The sequence below is a fragment of the Musa acuminata genome, chromosome BXJ2-4 (assembly GCF_036884655.1).
Source record: "Musa acuminata AAA Group cultivar baxijiao chromosome BXJ2-4, Cavendish_Baxijiao_AAA, whole genome shotgun sequence".
NCBI lineage: Eukaryota > Viridiplantae > Streptophyta > Magnoliopsida > Zingiberales > Musaceae > Musa > Musa acuminata.
In genome coordinates, this window is record NC_088341.1 from 16,607,475 (window position 1) to 16,619,758 (window position 12,284).

Below are 12,284 nucleotides of genomic sequence, written 5' to 3' on the forward strand. Positions count from 1 at the left end.
TCCTATGTCAAACCCTAATGGATCCTCGCCTAGTGGGTATTGGATCTGCATCCAATAACTCAAGCCTTTTAGATTTGTGGATCTCTATCCAATAATCTCTCATAGGCTCTTATTTGATCTCGTCCATAGGATCCAATAATTCAGGGGCTTATTGGATATCCAATAAGACAAGGGCTCCGTCGGATATCTCATATCCGAACCACTACTCATCGCAATGCCTACCATATGTGTGTGACCCTCTAGGCCCAATATCGAGCTAGCCGTGAGTCAAACCTGTCAGAACTCCTTCTAACTCAGTGAATTATTATCTCTGTAATAATTCACTCGACTCATCGACTACGGACGTACTAGGCCACTACGCCGTAGTCCCCAGACGATATAGGAGAATCCAATCCATTGGACTTGTCTGTCCTCAGTTACCGTGTACCTATAGTTCCTCATCCATCTAATATCCTAGAGACCGTATATCGAGCATAGTGCTGTCAGACCCATACGGTTTCTACTCGAGTCTCGCTATTGTTAGGATCAAGAGCACTAAGAGGGGGGTGGGGGGGTGAATTAGTGCAGCGGAAAACCTTCTACGATTAAAATCGAAAACTGCTTTCGTTCGATAGAAGTGATTTTGGTAAGAAAGTCGATTCGTAAATCACTTCAACTTTTGACTAGGAGAGATGCAGTAAAGAAATGAATGCAGTTTGCAGTTATGATGGAAATCAAAATATAAGCGCAAACTGAAATACGATGTTCGTACGATAAAAGCGATTTCGGTATAAAAGCTAATTCGTAAACCACTTTAACTTGAGATAAGGCGAGATGCAGTTAAAGCAAAGATATAAAGGCAGTTTGCAGTTATAATGGAAATTAGAACGTAAGCGCAATCTGAAATACGACGTTCGTATGATAAAACTGATTTGCGTCTTAAACCCCGATGCGGAAAGCACTGAACTTTGAAACACGTTCGGAAAAACACAGAAGGTAGTAAGCTATTGAGGAGGTTTGCAGTAAAGATAAGATGCTCAAAGTAAATGCAAACCGAGATTTAGAGTGGTTCGGTCAATCTTGACCTACTCCACTTTTGGCTTCCTCCACCGACGAGGTCACCGACGTCAACTAGAGGCCTTCCTTCAATAGGCGAAGGCCAACCACCCTTTTACAGTTTCACTCCTTTTGACGGGCTTAGGAGACAACCCTTACAGAATTTTCTCTACTCTCTTTACAACTCAGAACTTGGAAGAAAAGAGGAAGAAGAACTTTTGGCCTTTACAACAATTTTGAGCTCTAAGAATCACAAAGTAAAATCAGAATTTTGGTGGTTTCTGGGTGCCCTTTCAGTGCTGAAAGGGTGGGGTATTTATATGCCCCAATCCAGTTTGAATTTGGAGCTCAAAACTGTCAATTCCTGAAATTCCGGGATCTGGCGGTTGCACCGCTTGGTAGAGCTCGAAGACTGAGCCTCTGGATGGTGCCACCTCCGGCCAAGGGCGGTTGCACCTCCTGCCAGAGCTCGAAGATCGAGCTCAGTTTGTGCTTACGTTCTGATTTCCATCATAACTGCAAACTGCCTTTATATCTTTGCTTTAACTGCATCTCGCTTCATCTCAAGTTAAAGTGGTTTACGAATCGGCTTTCATACCGAAATCGCTTTTATCGTACGAACGTCGTATTTCAGTTTGCGCTAATATTCTGATTTTCATTATAACTGCAAACTGCCTTCATAGATTTACTTTAACGTCATCTCGCTTGATCTTAAGTTAAAGTAATCTTAGAATCGGCTTTCACACCGAAATCGCTTTTATCGTTCGAATGTTTTTTTTTATCGTGAAAGATTTCCGCTGCACTAATTCACCCCCCCCCCTCCTCTTAGTGCTCTTGATCCTAACAATTAGTATCAGAGTCCGGTATTTCTCATTTCGGATTTACACCCGAGAGAAATGACTCTTCATGGCTTTCAAGAGGGTTTATCGGTTGTTCGTCCACCGTTGTTTAACGGATTGGATTACACTTATTGGAAAACTCGAATGAGAGTTTTCTTGATTTCTATGAATTTGAATTTATGGAATATCGTTGAAAATAGTTTTCAACATCCCTCTAAACCGATGAACGAATGGTCGGATTTGGAGAAGAAGTATTTTTCTTTAAACGCAAAGGCTATGAATGCCTTATTTTGCGCTTTGGACAAAAATGAGTTCAATCGGATTTCTACGTGCGAAATGGCTTTTGACATTTGGCGAACACTTGAAATCACGCACGAGGGAACTAGTAGAGTCAAAGACTCGAAAGTTAACATTTTATTGCATGATTTTGAGCTCTTTCGAATGCAACCAAGCGAGACTATAGGCGACATGTATACCCGTTTCACGGATGTTGTCAATAGTTTAAGAGCTCTTGGAAAATGTTTTTCGGATTTTGAACTCGTAAACAAGATTTTGCGTTCTCTTTCTAAGAAGTGGGATTCAAAAGTAACTGCAATACAAGAAGCAAAAAACCTAAACAACTTACCACTTGAAGAACTAATTGGTTCGTTGATGACATATGAAATGGTGCACAATGCACATGATGAACATGATGAACAAAATCACCTTCCAAAGAACAGGAAGGATTTGGAACTCCGGACAAATGAATACCACTTGAGCGATGACTCAAGTGATGAGGACAATGATGAACTTGAACTTCGAACACTAAATCTTAATAAGTTTATTAAACAAAAATCTAAAATAAACAATAAACTTGAACGAAGGAAGAAGCCAAAGAAGAAGAACACAAAATGGGATGAATCGAGCTCCTCCGAAGATGAGGAGAAAATCAAGAAAGGCGAGGTGGCAAACTACGCCTTAACCGCTTTCAATGATAAGGTAATCGAAATCCCCCTAATTTATTTTGAAATTACTTGATGCTCTCATGATGTATTTTCTTTTTTAGTTTAGAATTAATTTTCTTAAAAATTACATGTTTAAAAAAAAATCATGTTTGATTTGAAGAAATGCATAATGATGTAATATTAAATATTTTGATTAACAATTTTATGCATGAGATTTTAAGCTATACATGATGATAAGCATGTGTTATTTTCATGAGTGTATTTGAAAAACTATGGCAAAAATGTGCTCGAATGCATGAACTTGTTAAGATTATTTTTCGGACTTTCTTGATTCAATGTTCAAATCACTTAATTGCCATGATGATTTTACACTATTACATGCCTTAATAACATGTTGGAAATTATGTGTTTTGGATACAAAAATTTTTATGATCATGAGCATGTTTTATCTTCATGATTGAACTTGAAAATCTATAGCAAAACCTTGTCCGAATGCATGAAAGTGTTAAATTTCATTTTCGGATTTTCTTGATCATAATAGTTCATTTTTTAGAATCTATTGATCTTGATGGTTTTATGATGAAATTCATTTTTCGATCCTAAACGTTGATGCATGTTTAACATAAATGAAAAAGCATGCTAACATGAAATCAATCACTTAAAATGAAATACTTAAAAAAGGGAAAAATATATTATCAATGAAATCATGAATCTACTTATGTTATGAATTTTGTGAACCATAAAATTGATTTTTGGTGATTTGAATTTGAATGAGTTTTATCCAAAATCATGATCTTGGTTCCGTGATATTTACAAATTAAGATTCATTATGAATCAAGATTTTTTCATTAATCGTTCTCCTAAGATTTTCTTTCGATTAATTATGGAGTAGGTTTTTAAAAAAGAAATCATGTCTTTTGGTATTCATATGTTCTAATCTTTCATGATATGATTTTTATGCAATTCCTTGTATTCATGAAATGTTTATCTCATCACCTAATAATTCTTCTTGATATTCCTTATGTGATGATAAGAATACATGAAATATTCATTAATTTGTTTTGATGTATACAAATAAGAAGTTTCGATCATGTATGGTAGAATGTAATTTGACAAATTTGGTACCATCATGTTGCAAAATAAATGATGATTAGGAATCATGCATTAATGATGATCGTATGTTTTATGATTTGGCATGATGCATGCAATGATGAAATATTCATGAATTTGAAATGATGCATGCAATACTTATGACAATGATGTATATAATGTATTGCATATGATATGTATCATGAATGCTTTAAATGATGAATGTTTGGTATCATGATCAACATGTTGATAAATGCTTAAAAATTTTAATGTTTAAGTATCAAGTATGATATACCCATTAATGATGATTGATTTATTTTTCGGTATCGTGCATGAAAAATAAGGTTTTTGAAATTGTATATGTTTTAATTTGAATATTGTAATGACTTGAATTCAGTTTGAATTCAAGATTCTATCAATATGGCATATTGATAGGGGGAGTTTGTTTAAACACCGGGAGTTAAGTTTAACTCCGTCATCAAGTGGTTGTCATCATCAAAAAGGGGGAGATTGTTGAATCTCGTATTTTGATGATGAAACTACTTGATATATGTTTAAGATTTAATCTCTGTTTTGAGTGACACAGAATGCTTCGATCAGGATGAGACAATTAAAGTAGGAAAATCATGTTGTGCCGGAGGAACATGTCGGAAGATTGGACATCGGGTCAGTGGATCGGTCGACGTATCGACAGAAGGCTTCGGGCCATGGACTCGGGCATCGGTTCAAGAAAAGCGGGTATTGTGCCAAGGATATCGGAGTTGCGGAGTCAACTGGCCGATTGGGCAATAGGCTACTAGAGAGGACGATGCGCCGAAGAATCGGGCGAAGCATCGAGGGACCAATGACATCTCGGACAACTTGGTTAATTGCTTAGGATTAATTGTCTCAATTGAAGTTTTGTTTTAAGTGTGCCGGATTAACTATGATTAAAATAAGATATGCAGCAAGAGTTATGCCAGAGTCAAGATAATGATCACGTTGGGAGTTTGAGAGTTCGACGGAAGTTCGGATAGTCGTCGGAGGTTCTGCGGGAACAAATCCGAGAAGTCCATGAGCTTGCAAAAGAAGCTCGTCGGAACTCGCCAAGTGGATCGTCACAAGTCCAGGAGTTTGCCGGAAGTCCGTAGGAGCATCACCGAGGGTTCATTGGATGATCGACGGAACTTCACCGGAAGCTCGCCGGAAGAAGCGATTGACGCACTAGAGCAAGTTGCAGTAAATATCTTAGGAAATATCATAGTTAGCACAATGATTAAGTTGAAAATGGGAGGTGATCCCATTAACTTAATCTTGGGGCATTTGGGCCCCTGAAAAACCCAAATTGGGCCAAATGGATCAACCCATTCGGACGTTGATTTCTGCCAGGCGGTGGCACCGCCTGAGCTCAGTCTTCGAGCTCTGGCAGGAGGTGCAACCGCCCCTGACAGAGGTGGCAACGCCCAGAGGCTCAGTCTTCGAACTCTGCTAGGCGATGCAACCGCCCTAGTCAGGCGGTGCAACCGCTAGATCCCGGAATTTCGGGAATTGACAGTTTTGAGCTCCAAATTCAAACTGGGTTGGGGCATATAAATACTCCACCCTTTCAGTACTGAAAGGGCACCTAGAAACCACCAAAATTCTGATTTTACTTTGTGATTTTTACAGCTCAAAAGTGTTGTATGAGTTGAAAGTTCTTCTTCCTCTTTTCTTCCAAGTTCTAATATGTTAAGAGAGGAAAGGAAATTCTGTAAGGGTTGTCTCCTAAGCCCGTCAAAAGGAGTGAAACTGTAAAAAGGTGGTTGGCCTTCGCCTATTGAAGGAAGGCCTCTAGTTGACGTCGGTGACCTCGTCGGTGGAGGAAGCCGAAAGTGGAGTCGGTCAAGATTGACCGAACCACTCTAAATCTCAGTTTGCATTTACTTTGAGCATCTTATCTTTACTGCAAACATGCTCAATAGCTTACTGCCTTCTGTGCTTTTACGAACGTGTTTTAAAGTTCAGTGCTTTCCGAATCGATGTTTAGACGCAAATCAATTTTATCGTACGAACATCATATTTCAGTTTGCGCTTATATTCTGATTTCCATCATAACTGCAAACTGCCTTTATATCTTTGCTTTAACTGCATCTCGCTTCATCTCAAGTTAAAGTGGTTTACGAATCGGCTTTCATACCGAAATCGCTTTTATCGTACGAACGTCGTATTTCAGTTTGCGCTTATATTCTGATTTTCATCATAACTGCAAACTGCCTTCATAGATTTACTTTAACGTCATCTCGCTTGATCTTAAGTTAAAGTAATCTTAAAATCGGCTTTTACACCGAAATCACTTTTATCGTTCGAATGTTTTTTTTTATCGTGAAAGATTTCTGCTGCACTAATTCACCCCCCCCCCCTCTTAGTGCTCTTGATCCTAACAGAGCCTTGATTCATGGATTTTTTATTAATACCTTGATTTTTATTAATTCCTTTGAATCCTTCTTCCTTCTATTTACAAGAAAAGGGATTTGATTTATTAAGTTTTATTCATGGATTTTTGATCCTTCATTTGATGCTCCTTTCCCATGAATTCTTCCTCACTCTTCTCATGAAAGAAGAATTTTTATTCATGGGCTTTTAGTATGCGATGATCATTTGCAAGATTAGGGATTTGATTTTGTATAGATATCTTGATCCTTTTAATGAATCATTTCTCTTTGCTAAATAGAAGATTGATTCAATGAAACTCTTTTATTATGGATTTGACTTGGTTCAAATCCTTTCATGAAATTGGTTCTTGATTTTCTTATGGAGAATGAATTCCTTCCTTACTCTTCTTCCTCTTCTTTTTATCTTTTTATGACAAAGGAAGAAAGAAACTTGCATATCTTAAGAAGAACCAAAAAGCTCCTAAGCAAAAATGCTAGCTTATCCATTTGAAAAACCAAAAGTAGTTATCATGCAAAGTTTTTGCATAACTTCTCTTTTCTTTTTGTTTGGATAAATTGGTGTAGAACTTAGAATATTTTTTTTTTAAACACTTGCATTGTTGAATGGTTTTCCATTTCGTTGATGACAAAGGGGGGGAAATGTGATAAATTGATGACAACTTGGCATTATAAATGTTTGAAATAATATGTAAAATGTATTGTATCGTAAATGCTTGAATGTATTGTGAATGCTTGAAATATGATTGGTATCGTCAAATACATCGTAAATGCTTGAAAAATATCAAAATGTATTGCATATGCATCGCATATGCATCGTATACTTGAAAAATGTATTGCATATGGTATCGTCTGTTAGGACTCTAGCTAGGAGAGTCCTAATTGAGAGGGACATTCATGTAAAACCTACCTAAGCCGACCCCTATTAAAGAGGTGAAGAGGCCGGTTAGGGTTAGGAGGTTATTTCTTAGAGAAGAATAGGGAGTTGTAAAGGAATAGGAGTCTTGAATAGGAGTCATATTAGGAGTTGGTTAGAAGTAGGAGTCTTGAGTAGGAGTCCTATTAGGAGTTGTTTAGAAGTAGGAGTCTTAAGTAAGAGTCCTATTAGGAGTTAGGGTTTAGAAGCCCTATAAATAGTCATGTATTTTACCTCTTTTTATAAGCAATAGATGAATCTTTTCTGTAGCCTTTGAGCAGCAACTTGGAGGGGGGAACTCATATAGAGTTTTAAGGAGGCTGATCCCCTAAAGAGATCAACCCCAAGTTTAGAATCTGCAAGGGTTCTAACAGTTTGAGAAGCTATCCTACCTTGCTCATAATTGGACTGACCATCAATTGTTAGGAACATTCATTGAAGTGTTAGGATCAAGAGCATTAAGGAAGGGGGGGGGGTGAATTAGTGCAGCAGAAAACTTTCGACGATTAAAATCGCGTTCATACGATAAGAGCGATTTCGGTAGAAAATCCGATTCGTAAATCACTTTAACTTGTAACCAAGCAAGATGCAGTTAAAGCAAAGATATAAATGCAGTTTGCAGTTAAGATAGAAATCAGAATGTAAACGCAAACTTGAAATATGATGTTCGTACGATAAAAACGATTTACGTCTAAACGCCGATTCGGAAAATGCAGAGCTTGAAACATGATCGTATATGCGCAGAAGGCAGTAAGCTTTAGAGGAGGTTTGCAGTAAAGATAATATGCTCAAAGTAAATGCAAACCGAGATTTAGAGTGGTTCGGTCAATCTTGACCTACTCCACTTTTGGCTTCCTCCACCGACGAGGTCACCGACATCAACTAGAGGCCTTCCTTCAAAAGGCGAAGGCCAACCACCCTTTTACAGTTTCACTCCTTTTGACGGGCTTAGGAGACAACTCTTACAGACTTTTCTCTCCTCTCTTTAAAGCTCAGAACTTGGAAGAAAAGAGGGAGAAGAACTTTTGGCCTTTACAATAATTTTGAGCTCTAAAAATCACAGAACAAGATCAAGATTTCGGTGTATGTTCTGTACTCTTTCAGTGCTGAATGGGTGGGGTATTTATAGGCCCCAACCCAGTTCAAATTTGGAGCTCAAAACTATCAATTCCCGGAATTCCGGGATCAGGCGGTTGCACCTCCTGACTGGAGCGGTTGCACCGCCTAGTAGAGCACGAAGACTGAGCCTCTAGGCGGTGCCACCTCCTGTCAGGGGCGGTTGCACCTCTTGCCAGAGCTCGAAGATCGAGCTCAGGCAGTGCAACCTCCTGACTGAGGCAGTTGCACCGCTCAACTAGTGCTCGGAGACCGAGCCCCGGCGGTGCCACCTCCTGTCAGGGGAGGTTGCACCGCCCAGTCTCGCTCGGAGACTGAGCCCAGGCGGTGCCACCGCCTGGCTGGAGCGGTTGCACCACCCAGTCTCGCTCAGAGACTGAGCCCAAGCGGTGCAACCTCCTACCTTGGGCGGTTCAACCGCCTGGCAGAAATCAGGGTCTGAATGGGTTGATCCATTCGGCCCAATTTAGGTTTTTCAAGGGCCCAATTGCCCCAAGATTAAGTTAATGGCAACACCTCCCATTTCCAACTTAATCATTGTGCTAACTACGATATTTCCTAAGACATTTACTACAACTTGCTCCGGTGCGTCAATCACTTCTTCCGGCGAACTTCCGTCGATCATCCGATGAACCCTCGGTGATGCTCCTACGGACTTCCGACAAACTCCTGGACTTGCGACGATCCACTTGGCGATTTCCGACGAGCTTCTTTGGCAAGCTCATGGACTTCTCGGATTTGTTCCCGCAGAACCTCCGATGACTGTCCGAACTTCCGTCGAACTCTCGAACTCCCAACGTGATCATTGTCTTGACTCCGGGGCAACTCTTGCTGCATGTCTTTCTTCTATCGTAGTTAATCATGCACACTTAAAACAAAACTTCGATCGAGACAATTAATCCTAAGCAATTAACCAAGTTATCCGGCATGTCATTGGTCCCTCGACACTTCGTCCGATTCTTCGGCGCATCATCCTCTCCTATTGCCTATTGCCCAATCGGCCAGTTGACTCCGCAACTCGGATATCCTTGGCACAATACTCGCTCTTCTTGGCCCAATGCCTGAGTCCACGGCCCGAAGCCTTCTGTCGATATGTCGACTGATCCACCGGCCCGTCGTCCAATCTTCTGACATGTTCCTCCGGCACAACATGATTTTCCTGCTTTAATTGTCTCATCCTGATCGAAGCATCCTGTGTCACTCAAAACGCAGATTAAATTATAAACATATATCAAGTAGTTTCATCATCAAAATACGAGATTCAACATGAAGGACTCAAGCCAGAGATAAAAGGGGAGGTTAAGATGCGGTAGCCCCATACCATGACAGTTGTGATTTCTTTTGCTCGAATACAAGAAGAACGACTCAACCAAGGTGCTTAAAGGATGAGAACCTCTCCTAGACCTATGGCATATAAACCTCCTTCTACTCCGAACCATCCTTCGTTGCCAAAAAAATTGACAAGAGAAGAACTACATGACCGATCAGCAAAGGGTCTTTGTAGGCATTGCGACGAGCCATGGAACCACGATCATCGCTGTAAAAAGGGCCACCACCTACTGATTGAATGTAACATCCCCCGTTTTTAAAAATTTAGTAAAAGATTTGTTTGTAAAAAATAAGGATTATTTAATAATTATTTTATATTCAATGATATTATATTAAAAGTTTATGGCTAGGGACCTAAGAGTAAATATTAGAAGTTTGATATAATTTATGAAAGATTCAGATTTAAGTTAAAAAGAAAAAGAAAAAAAAATATATATAGTGGACATGTGTCACTAGCTAACCTAAGGTTGATGCCACTTATCTTTGCTCTAAAGATGACACCTAACCCCTTTCATGCATGCATGACACCTTGCAACTTTTGCATTAGCCAAAACCTAAATAATTAGATGAAAGGTTAAAGAAAACAAACCTGAAGAGTTGCAGCCAACGTGAGTTTGAGAAGAGAAGGGAAGAAGAAGAAGAAGAAGAAGAAGAAGAAGAAGAAGAAGAAGAAGAAGAGCTTGAGGTTTTTCACCAATTTTCTCACCTTTGGGATTCAAATAATTTTAAGGCAAGTGTTCTAACCCAATCCCACAGTAACCTTAATCTCTGTTTTCATTTTTATTCTGTAAAATTTGAAAGATTTCAACTGGGAACCAGACCTTCTTTCGTTTTGATATAAAGTTATGAATCTGTAATTTTTCGGTAATCTGACCTCTATGCAATGTTTCGGTCATAACATTTTGTAATAAACTCTTATTTAGACAAAACCTGTTCCATTTGAAAGTAGACAAGAAAATATTTATTTTGATATAAAGATCGAATGATTTGGAGTTTAAATGCCTACTAAGACTTCTGTTTAAATTAACCCTACAGATCCTGCAAAATAGGGACCGAAATTTCTGACCTCTTGTTGCTTAACTACTTATAACTTTCTGTTGTGAACTCAGATTCATACAAAGTATGTTTTATTCGAAGCTTGACTCAAAATTCTTTCTGTATATACCTGATTTGAAATTTTTGGAGTACAATTGCTAACTGAAACACCTGCTTTCATCGACCCTATGGATTCAGTAAAACAGAGCTAATATTTTCAGACCCTTTGCTACGAAATTATCTGTAACTCCCGGTTGTAAATTCCAAATCTTGTAAAACTTGATTTGCATAAAACTAGATTGACAAAGCTTTCTAATGACACCTATTTTGTATAAATTGGAGCATAATTGGTTATCCAAATAGTTCATACAATGTTCCTATCAAATTCTGCCAGAATCGAGCTTTGGTCGATTTCGGCTTTCCTTGTTACTTTCCGTTGGAAATCGATTTTGGCAAAAACTCTTACTTCAGTTAAGCTTTACATTATTCCTTAAATTCTTGTATACTTTTGTCCTTTATTTATTTGTATATCCGCAGCTATCATCTAAAGATCGTGTTTGCATCGTAATGATTCAGCACATGCATCCCATTGTTCCGCATTTTGCTTTCGATATGTGCCTCTTCCAATTTCATTTCTTCGGACATTGAATTTATCTAACTTTCTTATTTCAATTGAGCTATATGCGATTTCTTGAAATCCTTGTATGCCCTTGCTTTTGTTTCCTTTCAAATCTAAATACATTTGTGAAAGATTATTGCTTACTTCGGATTGACTCGTAAAGGCACATGTACGCTTTGTTGTTCCGCGTGTGCTTCCGATATATGCTACTTATTGTTAAAACTACCCTCTTGTACTATGGTGTGTGGGATTGTCTGGACCTTTGCCAGAAATGGTAAAGGGTATGCGCTTATTGCCCGCTATGTGGGATATTCTGGACCTTTGCCAGAAATGGTAAAGGGTATGCGCTTATTGCCTGCTATGTGGGGTCCCGCTATGTGGGATATTCTGGATGAATCACATTCTGACTGAGATCCCACTTCACCTTCTATGTGTTTGATATGATATCCAAAGCTTTGGCTATGTTTCTATGCATGCTTTGGATAAGAATGAAATGAATGCATCGTTATGTGACATTTGAGCTTCTATTCATGTTTTGTTCTTTGATATATTTCCGAAATGTTATAAGACTTTGTTATACCTTGAAAGCTACCATATTTCATCGTATGCTCCTTATGCCAATGATATGCTCCAATTATCTTTCCTCGATTGTATAAACAAAACGTGCTTCGAACGAAATGACATCGTAATTCTGCATTCATGATATCCAAAATGCTCCTTACGTCTTTGTTATGCCTTGAAATTACCATATGTCATCGATATGCTCCTTATGCCAATGATATGCTCCAATTACCTTTCCTCGATTATATGAATAAAACGTGCTTCGAACGATATGATATTGTAATTATGCATTCAAACAAAACATGCTACTGTTTCATCTTGTATCTCTGCTTTGTATTTTGATACCTCATTTGTTTGAAAATTGTCCTCTTTGCTATGGATATGTTAGTCATT